Source organism: Chiloscyllium plagiosum, unplaced genomic scaffold (genome assembly GCF_037043375.1).
Source record: "Chiloscyllium plagiosum isolate Xiang-an unplaced genomic scaffold, Cpla_swu_hap1 HiC_scaffold_26, whole genome shotgun sequence".
Taxonomy (NCBI): Eukaryota; Metazoa; Chordata; class Chondrichthyes; order Orectolobiformes; family Hemiscylliidae; genus Chiloscyllium; species Chiloscyllium plagiosum.
Genome location: NW_028270164.1, coordinates 48,950,568 through 48,966,086, shown reverse-complemented (window position 1 = coordinate 48,966,086; position 15,519 = coordinate 48,950,568). Strand labels below are relative to the sequence as shown.

Sequence of the window (15,519 nt, the reverse complement as noted above, 5' to 3'; positions counted from 1 at the left end):
TCCTCCAGGTGGGAGGGAGGTAAGGGTTTGGCGATAGAGGAGACCCAGGACTTGCCTGTCCTTGGTGGAATGGGAGGGGAAGTTGAAGCATTCAGCCACAGGGCAGTGGGGTTATTCAGTGTGCATGTCCTAGAGATGTTCTCTGAAACGTGAGGACCACATCTCCTCTACTTCCCTCACCTCGGTCCTTGTTCGCCACCCCTCCAATCACAACAAGGACAGAACGCCCCCTCTGGTCCTCACCTTCCATCCTTCCAACCTCTGGATGTAGCATCCTCCGCCATTTCCATCACCTACTAACAGACAGCACCACCAAGGGATATATGTCCATCCCCACCCCTACCTGCATTCTGCAGAGACAATTCCCTCCACAACTCCCTTGTTAAGTCCACATTCCCCCACCAACCCACCCTCCACTCCCGGCACCTCCCTCTGCCACCGAAAAATATGCAAAACCTGCGTCCATACCTCCCCCTTACCTCCATCCAAGGCCCCAGAGGATCTTTCCACATCTGACGGAGATCTACTTCCACACACATCAGCTACTGTGTCCGTTCCTCTTGATGTGGTCTCCTCTACATTGGGGAGACAGGAAACCAACTTTTGGAATGCTTCAGAGAACATCTCTAGGACACACCCTGTGGCCAAACTCTTTAACACCCCCTCCCACTCCGCCAAGGATTTGCAAATCCTAAGTCTCCTTCACCACCAAACTCTAGCCACCTGCCGCCTGGAGGAAAAATACCTCATCTTCCACCTTGGGATACTCCAACCACATGGCATCAATGTTGTATTCACCAGTTTTGTCATTTCCCTTCACCCCACCTTATCCCAAATCCAACCTTCAACTCAGCACCACCCTGTTGAACTGTCCTATATGCGTATCTTCCTTCCCACCTATCTGCTCTATCCTCTCCAACCTATCACCTCTACCTATTGCATTCCCAGCTACCTTCCCCCAGCCGCACCCACCCCTCCCATTTATCTCTCAGCTTCCTTGGGACACTCCCTCATTCCTGAAGGAGAGCTTATGCTTGAAACGTTGTCTCTCCTGCTCCTCAGATGCTGCCTGACCGGCTATGCTTTTCTCACACCACACTCTTCGACTCTAATCTCCAGCATCTGCAGTCCTCACTTTCTCCAAGGGAAAAGACCTATTTAACCTATCCATGCCCACTATGATTTTATAAACCTCCACAAGGTCACGCTTCAGAATCCGACACTCCAGGGAAAGCAGCCCCAGCCTATTCATTCTCTCCCAATAGCTCAAATCCTCAAACCCTAGCAACATCCTTGTAAATTTTTTCTGAACCCTTTCAAGTTTCACAATATCCTTCCTATAGGAGGGAGACCAAAATTGCATGCAATATTCCAAAAGTGCCCTTACCGATGTCCTATACAGCCGCAACATGACCTCCCAACTCCTGTACTCAACACTCTGACCAATAAGGGAAAGCTACCAAACACCTTCTGCACTATCCTATCTACCTGCGACTCCACTTTCAAGGAACTAGGAACTTGCACTCCAAGGTCTCTTTCTTCAGCAACCATTAGAGACAGTTTTTCTTTTCCCAAATGTAGTCTGTCCATATTCCTTGTGATTTTAAATATATTGCTCAAATATCCTCTTCTCTCTTCTGAAGAAAGCAGTCTTAACCTCTCCAATCTATCTTCATAACTGATGCTCCTCATCCATTGCACCTTGCTTGTGAATCTTTTCTGCACCCTCTCTTATGCCTTTGCATCTTCCCATCTTCCAGGTGAGTCCAAATTAATCTCTTACCCAAGTTTAACGTAACGTCCTTGCTTTTGTATTCTTCTTCTTCAATTTCCTCCACTGAAAAGCAGATATGACTTATTGTGATATGGTTTCTAACACAGAAATGCACCTCAGCCACAACAGGGACCAAACCATAAGACCATAAGACATAGGAGCAGAAATTAGGCTGTTCAGCCCATCGAGTTTGCTCCACCATTCAATCATGGCTGATACATTTCTCAACCCCATTCTCCCTCTTTCTCCCTGTAACCCTTAATTCCTTTGACAATCAAGAACCTATCTATCTCCATCTTAAATATACTCAATGACCTGGCCTCCAAAGCCTTCTGTGGCAATGAATTCCATGGATTCACCACTCTGTGGCTGAGGAACTTTCTCCTTTATCTCTGTTCTAAAAGGTCTTCCCTTTACTCTAAGGCTGTGCCCTGAGCTCCTAGTGTCTCCTACCGATGGAAACATCTTCCCAGCATCTACTTGGTCCTGGCTATTCAGTATTCTGTAAGTTTCAATTAGATTCCCCCTTATCCTTCTAAACTCCTTTAAATATAGACCCAGAGTCCTCAAACGTTCCTCATAACTTAAACTTTTCATTTGTGGGACCACTCTGTGGCATCATTGTGATCAATGCCACAGTCCAGCTAACTGAGCAAACTGCCAATGATTAAAGTTGCTGTGTCAACATATGAATGTTGCAGACAGGAGTTATGGACAGTGATGGTACAGACTCCAATACCTTCCCATCGTATGGCTGACCAGGATTCTTTCCTGCTCTTACTGCCTGTTATTTGTGGTGTTAGAAGGAGCTTACAAGTTGATAACTCAATCTGTTTGACTGCATTTTGAACTCATCATCAAATCCAGGGATGGCAGTTGTACTGGGAACCTCTGATTCATAGGCAGGGATGCTACCATTGAGTCACGAGACCTCCACTTTTGGGACTGAATGTCTGTGCTAATAAAGCCTGTATGCTTTATTAACAGCAATCTCAACCTGTCCTGTTACTTTGAAATCTTATTGACATATAAACCCTGCCCTCATCTCCCAGCGATCGTGCACCCTCTTTAGAATTGTCCGCTTTATTTTATGTTGGCTGTCTATGTTCTTTCAAACAAAATGAATTGCTTCATACCTCTCAAAATCAAACTTCACCTGCCATTTGTCTACCCATTCCACTTACGTCCTTTTGAAGTTCACAATTTTTCCAAGTTTCACACAACCCGGAATTTTTTTTGAAATCGTGCCCTTTAACTTAAGGTTTAAATCATATCAGAAAGCTCATGGGTCTGAACACTGACCCCTAGGGAAATCCAGCATAGCTCCCTCTGAAGAACAACTATTAACCACGGATTCAGTTTCCTGACACTCAGCAAATTCTGTACCCATATTGCTCTTGCTCTTTATATTTCAATGAGCAGTAATTCTGCCTTCTGGAGGTCAATTTATTCCACATCAACAGTATTGCCCTCATCATTGTTCCACTACTTTATCAAATGTCTTCAGCAAGGTGGTTAAACATCATTTTCTATAACTAATTTCAGATAGTTCGTCTGAGTTAACCCACAGTTGCTCAAGTGACTTGTTTTGATCTAGAAGCTTCTCCACCACTGAGGTTACACTGCTAGCTGTATTTGCTCGGGCTGATCTTTACTCTCTTTCTTAAACACAGTGTAACATTTGGAATTCTCGCCCTCTGGCAGTGCTCCTGAGCCGAGGGAAGACAGTGAAATTATGGGTAGTGCCTCCACAACTTCAGTTCACGTCCCTTTGTATCACAAAGCACATTTCATTCAGTCCTAGAGAATTATCCAAGTACTCACAATCTATCCAATACCTCCTTCTTAGCAAAATTAAACTCCTCCAATGTCTGAACTACATTCTGGTTTAGCATTCCCTGTGCAGCATCTTCTTCCTTGATAAAGACAGATGCAAAGTATCTACACCATGCTCTTTGCCTTCATGCATAGATGTCCTATTTAGCCCCACTCCTCCTTTAACCATTGTTTTACTATTTATTAACAGTTATGTGTGTATGTGGAAGACATTGGAATCTCCTTTTATGTTTACTGCCACTCTCTTTTCATACCCATTCTTTGGTTCTCTGACAATATTTTTGCACTTCCCCTCTGAACCATTGTTATTCAGCCCAGCTGTCAAATGTACTATCTACCTGACACTTCTTCTTCCTCAGCTTCCTCTTTCTCAGCTGCATGGAGTTTGCACATTCTCCCTGTGTCTGCGTGGGTTTCCTCCGGGTGCTTTGCTTTCTTCCCACAGTCCAAAGATGTGCAGGCCAGGTGAATTGGCCATGCTAAATTGCCCGTAGTGTTAGGTGCATTAGTCAGAGGGAAAAGGGTCTGGGTGGGTTACTCTTCGGAGGGTCGGTGTGGATTGGTTGGGCTGAAGGGCCTGTTTCCACACTGTAGGGAATCTGACCTAATCTGATCAGCTTAACCTCTACCTCGTTTGCCTTATGGAGAGCTCTGGATTTGTTTGTGCTACATTTCCACCTTGTGGGAGTATAAGCTGACTGTGCCCCACTTCTGTTTTCTTTAAATAGAACGTTAAAAATCACATGATGCCAGGTTAAAGTCCAACAGGTTTACTTGGAAGTACTAGCTTTCAGAGCACTGCTCCTTCATCAGGTAGCTGTGGAGCAGGATTTATAAAGATCACAGTGTCATGCAACTGATAGCCCACTTTCAATTACAGTTTCACTCGCTAGCCTTTGACTCCATATTATCTGGTCACATTCGTTATCACCCCATTCAATTTGCCCTTTACCGCAGTTAAGCATTCTTACTCTTGATTTTTTTTGCTCTTTTTCATAGCCAACCTAAACCTAATGATACTAAGCCCATGTCCCAGAAATGTTATCCTACTGGCACTTGATCCACTTGGCTCGTCTTATTCCCGAGATTCAGGTCTTACAGTGCTTCCTTACTCATTTTACTGGAAACATACTGACGTAACTCAATTTCCTGAACACACTCTAGAAATTCTGGCCTCTCTCTCTGTCCTCTGCACAACCTCAAACCCAATCTATATTTGGATAATTGAAGTCACTCATTATAAGAAGCCTAAAATTCTTGCACCTCTCTGTAATTTCCTTGCAGATTTGTTTCTCTACATATTTCGTATATAGCTGGTGGGAACTTTATAAATAGCCGCTGTACTTATAACCACCTCAAAATAATCTAACCTCCTGTGTATTAATGGTTTAAAAACTTCCTCAGACTTTGTCAGCTCTCTGAGTGCTATAATTGCTAAATTATTGACAACCACCTAACTGAATACAGAGTACGAGAATGGTTACAATGCAGAAGGGAACCTTTTGACCTATTGTTCCTATATTAGTTGTAACGCCCAGCACCAATCTCCTGCCTGTTCCCATATCTCTGCAAACCATTTCTATCCCATTAAGCACCCAACAGCCTCTTAAATGTCTCAACTGAACCCACCTCCACTACATTTCTAGACAGTGCATTCAATAAGAAAGATTATTATTTTTCTCACAATCACTCTTGCTTCCTTTTCACTTCATTTTAAAACTGTGACCTCTGATTCATTTTCTTCTTTTAGAACATAGAACATAGAACATAGAAAGATACAGCGCAGTACAGGCCCTTTGGCCCTCGATGTTGCGCCGATCCAAGCCCACCTAATCTACACTAGCCCACTATCCTCCATATGCCTATCCAATGCCCGTTTAAATGCCCATAAAGAGGGAGAGTCCACCACTGCTACTGGCAGGGCATTCCATGAACTCAAGACTCGCTGAGTAAAGAATCTACGCCTAACATCTATCCTATACCTACCCCCACTTAATTTAAAGCTATGCCCCCTCGTAATAGCTGACTCCATACGTGGAAAAAGGTTCTCATGGTCAACCCTACCTAAACCCCTAATCATCTTGTACACCTCTATCAAGTCACCCCTAAACCTTCTTTTCTCCAATGAAAACAGCCACAAGTGCCTCAGCCTTTCCTCATACGATCTTCCTACCATACCAGGCAACATCCTGGTAAACCTCCTCTGCACCCGTTCCAGTGCCTCCACATCCTTCCTATAGTATGGCGACCAAAACTGCACACAATACTCCAGATGCGGCCACACCAGAGTCTTATACAACTGCAACATGACCTCAGGGCTCCGGAACTCAATTCCTCTACCAATAAAAGCCAGTACGCCATATGCCTTCTTCACAGCACTATTTACCTGGGTGGCAACTTTCAGAGATCTGTGTACATGGACACCAAGATCCCTCTGCTCATCCACACTACCAAGTATCCGACCATTAGCCCAGTACCCCGTCTTTTTGTTACTCTTACCAAAGTGAATCACCTCACACTTACCTACATTGAACTCCATTTGCCACCTTTCTGCCCAGCTCTGCAGCTTATCTATATCCCGTTGTAACCTGACACATCCTTCCTCACTGTCAACAACTCCACCGACTTTCGTATCATCCGTAAACTTGCTCACCCAACCTTCTAGCCCCTCCTCCAGGTCATTTATAAAAATGACAAACAGCAATGGTCCCAAAACAGATCCTTGCGGAACACCGCTAGTAACTGCACTCCAAGATGAACCTTTACCATCAACTACTACCCTCTGTCTTCTTCCAGCCAGCCAATTCCTAATCCAAACCTCCAACTCACCCTCAATGCCATACCTCCGTATTTTTTGCAGTAGCCTACCATGGGGAACCTTATCAAACGCCTTACTAAAATCCAAATACACCACATCTACCGCTTTACCCTTGTCTACCTCCTTAGTCACCTTCACAAAGAATTCAATAAGGTTTGTGAGGCACGACCTGCCCTTCACAAAACCATGCTGACTATCCTTGATCACATTATTCCTATCCAGATGTTCATAAATCCTATCCCTTACAATTCTCTCTAAGACTTTGCCCACAACAGAAGTGAGACTCACCGGCCTATAGTTACTAGGGTTATCCCTACTCCCCTTCTTGAACAAGGGAACCACATTTGCTAGCCTCCAGTCTTCTGGCACTATTCCTGTAGACAACGAGGACATAAAAATCAAGTCCAATGGCTCTGCAATCTCCTCTCTTGCTTCCCAAAGAATCCTAGGATAAATGCCATCAGGCCCAGGGGACTTATCTATTTTCACCCTTTCCAGAATTTCCAACACCTCTTCCCTACATACCTCAAAGCCGTCCGTTCTAATTAATTGTGACTCAGTATTCACATCGGCAACAATGTCCTGTTTCATCAGTGAATACTGATGAAAAGTATTCATTCAGTGTCTCCCCAATCTCCTCAGCCTCCACACACAACTCCCCACTACTATCCTTGACTGGACCTATTCCTACCCTAGTCATTCTTTTATTCCTGACATACCTATAGAAAGCCTTAGGGTTTTCCCTAATCCTACCAACTAAGGACTTTTCATGTCCCCTCCTTGCTGCTCTTAGGTCTCTCTTCAGATCCTTCCTGGTTACCTTATAACTCTCAATCGCCCCAATTGAACCTTCACGCCTCATCTTTACATAGGCCGCCCTCTTCCATTTAACAAGGGATTCCAATTCCTTATTAAACCACAGCTCACACGGCCCTTTCCTCCCTGCCTGACAGGTATGTGGGAACAGTTTAGCAATATAGAAAACAGAAGTAGCCATTCAGCCCATCGTGATTGCTCCAGTATTCAATATAATCATGTCTGACCGTCCAGCTCAGTACCCTGTATCCGTTTTTGCCCCATAGCCTTTGACCCCTTTAGCCATAAGAACCAACAACTTCTTGAAAACTTTCAATGTCTTGGTCTCAACCGCTTTCTTTAGTGGAGATTTCCACTCTCTGGGTGAAGAAATCTGCTCTGACTGCTTCACTGTCAATCAGTAAAGACTTTAGCCAATCAATAACTCTACCTGCCTCTCTATACTATCAGATAAAGCTCCTGGACAAAGTTGCTTTCATGGGCAGGAGCCTTAGTTGAAGGGGGATTCTCACAGCCTCACTCTCTGCCTGCCATTTTGAGTAAGTTGGCAATCTGGTGCCAAGGTATATTGAAGTATTTCTCAGGGACAAAATCATAAAGGTTAAGCAATTAATTTAGGATTAAGAATAGTGCTCCTTCCTCCCTCTCCCCAGTTCAATTTACTAGTTTACTAATTAACACTTAGACTGTGAATTCATTGGAGGTGGTACAGCAAAGATTTACTCGAGCAGTTTACTTTTTGAAGAGCGTTTGGACAGATTGGGTTTGTTTGCACTGGAGTTTATGAAAGTGAGGGGTGAACATGACTGGAGTGTATAAGGCCTTGAATGGTGAGGTGGATGTGAAAGCATGTTTCCTCTTGCAGGGTCGGTCCAGAAACTAGGCAGCACAGTTTTAAAGTTAGGGAATGGCTTTTCGGGACAGAGATTAGGAGGAATTTTCTCGCTCAGAAGGTTGTGTGACTTTGGAACTGTCTGCTTCAGAAGGTGGTGGTGGGGCCATTGAATACTTTTAAGACAGAGATGGATAGATTCTCGTTAGGCAGGGAATCCAGAGTTACCCTGGGAGGGGAGGTGGGGGTGAGGGGCAGGGATAGGAACGTGGAATGCAAAATACCAACAGATCGGCCAAGAGCTTCCTAACTGGCAGAGCTACCTGGAGGGGCCAAATGGCTTCTTCTATTCCTCTTTCTTATGTTCATATGTCTGTTTGTTTATACATTTTTTAGGCTTCCACTATGTGGGTTGCGAAAAAAAAACACACTCATATGGGACACTTTCACTAGTTGTGACAAGATGCCAAAATCATTAAAGCAATGGGCTCTCACTGTGTTCATCCAGGTATGGACGTATGCTCTTGTCTTGCCACTGGGGTAATGATAGCTTTTAATTTTGTAGCACTACATCTAGTTGGACAACCTGCAAGTTCCCCTCCAAAACACTTAGCATCCTGACTCGGAAATACATCACCATTCTTTTGGTATTGCTGGGACAAAATCCTGGAATTCTCTCCCTAATGGTGTAGTGGGTCTACCTGCAGCAGATGGACTGCGGCAGGTCAGAATGGAAATTCACCAGCACTGTCTTAAGGGCAACTAAGGACGGGCAATAAATGCTGGCCCAGCTAGCAATGCCCACATCCTGTGAGTGAATAAAAGAAAAAGGCCCTTCCACCCCATCTGATCTGGTTTGGATACATTTTACGCTCATGGTGGGGAACCATTGACATTAGTTGGGCTAAATGGTCTTTGTCTATAGTTGTGGTTCTGTATTTTCTTAGACCAGCTTAACAAATTCACACCAGGACTGGGAGGCAGGACTTGGATTCTATTGATTTGAAGATTAATTATAGGATGGCTCAGTTGGCAGACTTGTTGTACATATTTAGCAAGTATTGCTACAAGAAAGTCCAGTTGGAATCCTTCACACTGTATGCTTTAAGCTTGGCTGTACATTGGCTGTTCAATTGCATTGCCTGGTGATTTGAGGTGCAATCTAAGTTTACAGTTGAGTGTAGTTCAAAAGGAGTGCAGCACTGTCAGACGTCCTTTTTCTTGGATATGGATTTAAACCAAGATTCTGTCCATTCACCCAGCTGCATTTAAAATGTACCACAACACTACTCAAAGGACAGGGGAGTTTGCTTAGTGTCCTCGCAAGTATTCTTCCTCAATCAAGTGCGAGGCTATTTGTGCTCCTAAGAAGCACCTTGAGATGTTTTATTCCTTTAAGGGAGCTATATTAGTGTGTGTTGTTGCTGTTGCTATTTGTATGTGCAAACATGTGACCACTTTTCCACATTACAACACAACTTCATTGCCTGTTAAATCCATTGAATATTGCTAAGTTGTGAAAGCTGCGATATAAATGCAGGTTCTTTCAGCTTGAAAAGAATTCTGATTCTTTTCTTGGGATTCTGGGTTTTCTATTCTGAGTGTTTGTAACTGAGGAAGCTGGTTCTTTGAAGGTAGTAAAGGCTCTGTCTAGTCTAGCACTATCTCAGACAGGCTACAACAACCCATATTTCCCCCTGAGATCTATTGATGTTAACTGACCTCAATTGCTGTGGTACAATTGCTATCATGTATCAGGTTATCTGATATTCTAGTACCTGACCTGTGTGAGGATTCGTGTTGAAACCTTTTGTGTGTCAGTGAAGGACAAGAATGGCTTTGATTCTGATAGCCCTCATTACCAAAAGTCTGCCAACACAATAGGTCCTTGGCTTACTGCTGAAAAATGGCAGACGGGCAAAAAGGTTTGAGCGACTGGGCCAGCTAAGGCACTGTACTGCAGATTCCTATGCACAAATCCTAACACGCATCAAGTCCCATTCACCCCTCACCTCACTGACCTTCAGTGGCTCACAACGCTCCTTTGAAAATTCTCATCCTCAGGCTCAAAGTCCCTTATGGTCTTGGTTATCCTGGCCCCGCAGCACCCTCCATTCTCCACCCCTCTGAGTATTGGCCATTGTCACACAACACTTTCTGGGATCATCCTGTGTACTCATTGGACACCTTTCAACAATAGAATCCCAACAGTGCAAAAAGAGGCTATTTAGCCCATCAAGTCCGTACTGACCCTCCGAAGGCAGCTCACTCAAACCCATCCTATCCCTGCATTAACCATAGCTAACACACCTACACTACACATCTTTGGACTGTGGGAGGAAACTGGACCATCCAACAGAAACCCACGCAGGCACAGGGAGAACATACAAACTCCACATGGACAATCACCCAAGGGTGGCATCAAACCCAAGGCCCTACTGCTGTGAGGCAGCAGTACTAACCACTGTGCCAACTGAATGCTTCCAGAGTTGGCAAATTCTATCAACATCCACTCATTACTAAGACAGTGATGTCTGTGTTGGATTGATAACAGTCATCAGACAGGTGATTGACTGATATCCAAAGACCTCTGTACAGTGAACTAGCGACTGTGTCATGACTTTCTGGGTGTATATACCTCTATTATAAAGAGATAGCATAATAGTGTTATACAAATAAGATACGAGGAGTTATAGAGTGATACAGCATGGAAGCAGGCTCTTTGGTCCAACTGTCCATGCCAACCAGGATCCCTTAACTGAACTAGTTTCATTTGCCTGCTTTTGGCCCAATTCCCTCTAAACCCTTCCTATTCATGTACCCACCCAAATGTCTTTTAAATGCTGTAATTGTACCTGCTCCTACCACTTCCACTTGCAGCTTGTCCATACACGCACTAGCCTCTGTGTGAAAACATTGTCCCTCGGGTCCCTTTGCCCTCACACCGGAAACCTATGCCATCTAGTTTTGGACACCCCTATGTGCGGCCAGCCATAGACAGTAAGAGCTGTGAGACAGCCATTGACAGACATGAGCTCTTGGAGATTGATTGTTTGGAAGGACATTGGAGGCAGTGAGCTGGCCAAGAAGAGGGTCCCGTGAAATCAGGGGTTAGCAGATTGTGCACTTCCTCAGGCCACCATCTTCCTGGGCAGCAAGTGGGACCAAGCCAAAGCGGGGGTCCTGAGCTCCACCTGCTGCTGCTCCAATATATTGCTACCTGGAGACCTGCTGACATGGTATGCTACCCATACCATGGTCAGTCACGCACCATCCCCACATTTCCACTGTCGCTCATCTGTAACCACTCATATGTCATCCCAGACAGTGCTTAACATGCAGCATTGCTTCAGTTCCAAATAAGTCAACCTGGACTTGGAGTGGCACAGTAGCTCAGTGGTTAGCACTACTCCCTCATAACGCCAGGGACCCAGGTTGGATTCCAGCCCATGTGTGGAGTTTGCACATGCTCCCTGTGTCTGTGTGGCTCCTCGGGGTGCTCCAATTCTCTGCCACAGTCCAAAGATGTGCAAGGTAGATGGATTGGCAGTGCTAAAAATGTCTAGGGATGTCAGGCAATGTGGGGAAAGGGTAGGGGACAGGGTTTGGATGAGATCTTTTTCAGAGGGTCAGTGCAGACTTGATGGACCAAATAGCCTCTTTTTCACACTGTAGGGAATTTATGACTTGCGACATTAACTGTGTTTGTTTCTTTCTCTCTCTCACAATTGATGCTGCCTGACCTGCTAATTTTCTCCAGCATTTTCTGTTTTGATATTTGCTTGTTTCTTAGTACTTCGGGAACATTCTGAGATTGCAAATCTACGATAGAAATAAAACTGTTCTCTTTTTTACCCCTAAGTGAAAAGGGATTCCCTCCTAAAAAAAACCCTGAGGGGATGAGGGAGTGGGGGGAAGTGGTGACGCTTCTGGACCAGTAATCTGGAGAGCTAGGCTCATACCCAGGTAATGTCTGTGGGTCCCAATGATAAGTGATGACATTTAAATTCAATCAATAAGGTGAGTTGCTTTGGAATAATGATGTTAAAAATCACACAATGACCTCATAGATGTTTACAAAATTATGGGGGGCATGGATAGGGTAAATAGGCAACGTCTTTTCCCTGGGGTCGGGGAGTCCAGAACTAGAGGGCATAGGTTTCGGGTGAGAGGGGAAAGATATAAAGGAGACCTAAGGGGCAACGTTTTCACACAGAGGGTAGTACGTGTATGGAATGAGCTGCCAGAGGATGTGGTGGAGGCTGGTACAATTGCAACATTTAAGAGGCATTTGGATGGGTATATGAATAGGAAGGGTTTAGAGGGATATGGGCCAGGTGCTGGCAGGTGGGACAGGTTGGACCGAAGTGTCTGTTTCCATGCTGTACATCTCTATGACTCTATGACCAGGTTATAGCCCAACAGGTTTAATTGGAAGCACTAGCTTTCGGAGAACTGCTCCTTCATCAGACAACCACCTGCTGACAGCCAGTGCTTCCAATTAAACCTGTTGGACTATAACCTGGTGTTGTGTGATTTTTAACTTTGTACACCCCAGTCCAACACCGGCATCTCCAAATCATGGAATAATGATGACCATGAAACTCACTGGTTGGTGCAAAAAGCCCTCCGGTTTATGAATTCCCTCCAGAAACATCACCAACCTACAGTCCCACTTGGAAATGATTTGTAAACAGTGGAACAATGGGTCAGCAAATAGTGGCTCTATCAACATCCATATCCCACAAAACAAGGCACATTAAACGTCTCTGTTTTGACTAGGCTGCTAATCAGTTGGCCTTTTCCCGGATTACACTTTTATCAATCACCTTGAGCCCATCCACTTACATGAAAGACATTTTAATTGCAGTCATATTTTATAAAACTAAGAATTTTGCAGGCAGTAATTTGGATAGAAGTGCGTGGGGTGGGAAGGATCGAATTATTCTTAAAGCAAAACAAAGCCCTACATTTAAAAAAAATGCCTGATCAATGACTCTGAGAGGAAATAAGAATGTGGTTCCCTCTACGAGGCACCGTCCTTGGCTTCAGCACAGCAGCAATTGAATTGCTAATAGTTGTCAGGGTCTCCCGCTCCTTAGATGGCGCCTTTTTCAGGAGGCTGTGTGTGTCTCCTGGGTTTTACGCAAAGCTCTTCCCACCAATCCCATGGAGCTGAGAGAAAACTTTCCAAAAAAGCTGACGTCAGGAGCTAATGGTAGTGCCACTTTAAGATGTGGGAGTGGTCAGGACCAATCTTTTCCCAAGTTCAGGGATCGCCTACAAATGGAGGACCTGTAGAGAAAGTAGAGCAGGAGTTAGGGGCATGACTGTTGCTTCTGGTCCTGTTCCTCAAACCACCTCCTTCCCTAACACAAGGCACTGATCAGAATTCCCAACAAACACAAAACACAGAGTAAGTGACAGGAAGGAGACGAACATTTGGAACTTGCCCGGAGAGCAGGCGAACTTTACTGGATCCCGAACGATCCTCTACCCCCTCCCTCCCTCCACCTCGGCACAAAAGTGGCGTAAGCTCCTCCTCTTGTGTTCTTCTGGAGCGAGATCGATTTCATACCAAATCTCATTGTTGAAATTCCACCTCCGCTGTCAACTTCGGGAAATATTTGTTTAAAAAAAAATCACCTCGAGACGAGTTTTTGGTTGATTTTAAAGAAAACAAACGAAGCGATTTTTAAGAAGTGGGGGAAAACTTTTCAGCTCTATATCTCCCCCCCCCCCCCCAAACCAACTCCGTTTATGTAACACGGACACTTTCTAAGAGGTGAGTCTTTTGTCAATTTCATTTGGGTCAATTTCACCGCGGAATCTGTGCTGTTCACTCCGGTACAGGGAGTGTGTGTGTGTGTGTGAGAGAGAGAGAGGTCTGAATAAATCTTTGTCATATTTTACATTTTTTTAAAAGACGAACTTCCGCAGGAAAGAAAAAAAAACGAGGGGGGTGTTGAAGAAAGGGGGAAAAAAATGATTCATGTGTAGATGTGTTTGTTGGCTTGTTTGTTTGGGGGATTTTTTTTTGTCAGTTTTTTTTGCGTTGGACTTGAGTTTTGATGAGTTACAATGTCGTGTTTCTCTCTCTCTCACACACAGAGAGAGAGCGGCGGAAAGTTTTTCAACGTTTGTTCCTGCCCTTCAGAAACATTTTTGTTGGCGGTGCTGTTGCGAAGCTGACGATTGGTTTTTTTTTGTACCTGCGGAAAGGAACCAAAATATACCAGCCCACCCCAGCGTTGTGTTGATCCGGAGGTTAACTGGAGGATATCCCAAGGTTTAATTTTGGGAAGGGGGAAGGCTTTATCAGGGTAAGTGAAAATTACACGGAGCCTTATTGTCTCTGATTGTATTTTACTTTTAAGTGAACCCCCGGCGTTCCCTTACATTTGTTACCCACAGACCACTTCAGTGATTTGTACTTGAACAACTTTTGAGTTATTTTTATATAAAGTGACAAGTTTGTTTGTTTTGAGTCCATCGGCGTGACAACTGCGGGAAGGGCAGGCGATAATGTGAGAACGGCTACTCAGTTCTAAGGAATCCGAAAACGCCACAGTATTCCACTTTCCTATTTGATTCTCTCCCCACCCCTTGGTGCCCCAGTACTTGGATTTTTCATGGCGGGGTGTTGGGGTTGTCAGCTGATGGCGGTGGAAAACATCTTCGTTGTGTTAATCCACTCTTGAAGTTATTTTCTGACACCCCTCCACCCCCAACCTCCCGGTCAGTCGGCGGTACAGAGGAGATATTGGGGAAAGGGGCTGCGTTGATATAGCACCTGCACGTTGCCCGAAGGTGGACCCCAAATTCAGTTCTAACAGCAAACGGTTGGACCCCGTACAACTGATCAGCAGCGATTTCAAAACGGGAATCCACTCTCGGGACAATGTGACAAGGCTACATCTCGTGAGTTGTAACTTGGTAGTACAGTTAATGATGTGCGAATTCCGTGTAGATTTTGCTTGTATCAATTTCCTGAGCTGATTGTATCAATGACCCACAGGAAATCTCTGCTATGAGAGGTGCGATGGAGAGTGTTAATATTCCAGGAATGACTGACTGTTCCCCCAACCTCTTTAAAATTATTGTTGCAATGTTCTGTTGAATCAAGGCTGACAGTGTTGGATTTAAAGTAAACATCCCTCCCCACGCCAATATAAGGTATGACAAAGCTACATCTTCCCTCACCAACTGAATAAGGTTCAAGACCATTCTGGATTCGAATCTTGCCCTCTCCTGTATGTTGGGAAGCGCTTCACCCGCTTCAAAACTCCTGGGCAGGATCTGAGTGTGACTGTGAGTCTCTCCTTTTTGTCACAGTGTGACGTCTTCATAATGCAAGGGCTGGTAGGCCCTGGGAGAAAGGGAGGACTGCAGATGCTGGAGCAAGGGTCAAAAAGTGTGGTGCTGGAAAAGCACAGCAGGTCA

The 15,519-nt window shown here is 44.7% G+C and overlaps 1 protein-coding gene across 8 annotated transcripts in view; it reads left to right on the top strand.

Annotated features, from left to right (window-relative positions):
• Nucleotides 1-13,394: 13,394 nt before the first annotated feature.
• LOC122563303 (transcriptional enhancer factor TEF-5-like) overlaps nt 13,395-15,519 on the top strand; it is a 252,424-nt gene continuing 250,299 nt past the window's right edge. For 5 of the 8 annotated variants that reach the window (XM_087973693.1, XM_087973692.1, XM_043717018.2 and 2 more), the window contains exons 1-2: nt 13,396-13,861; nt 14,188-14,399. The gene's annotated coding sequence lies outside the window, so the exon portion shown is untranslated. Of the gene's footprint in view, nt 13,862-14,187; nt 14,400-15,519 lie in introns of all 8 variants that reach the window. The other 3 variants (XM_087973691.1, XM_087973688.1, XM_087973689.1) reach the window with 3 other exon arrangements.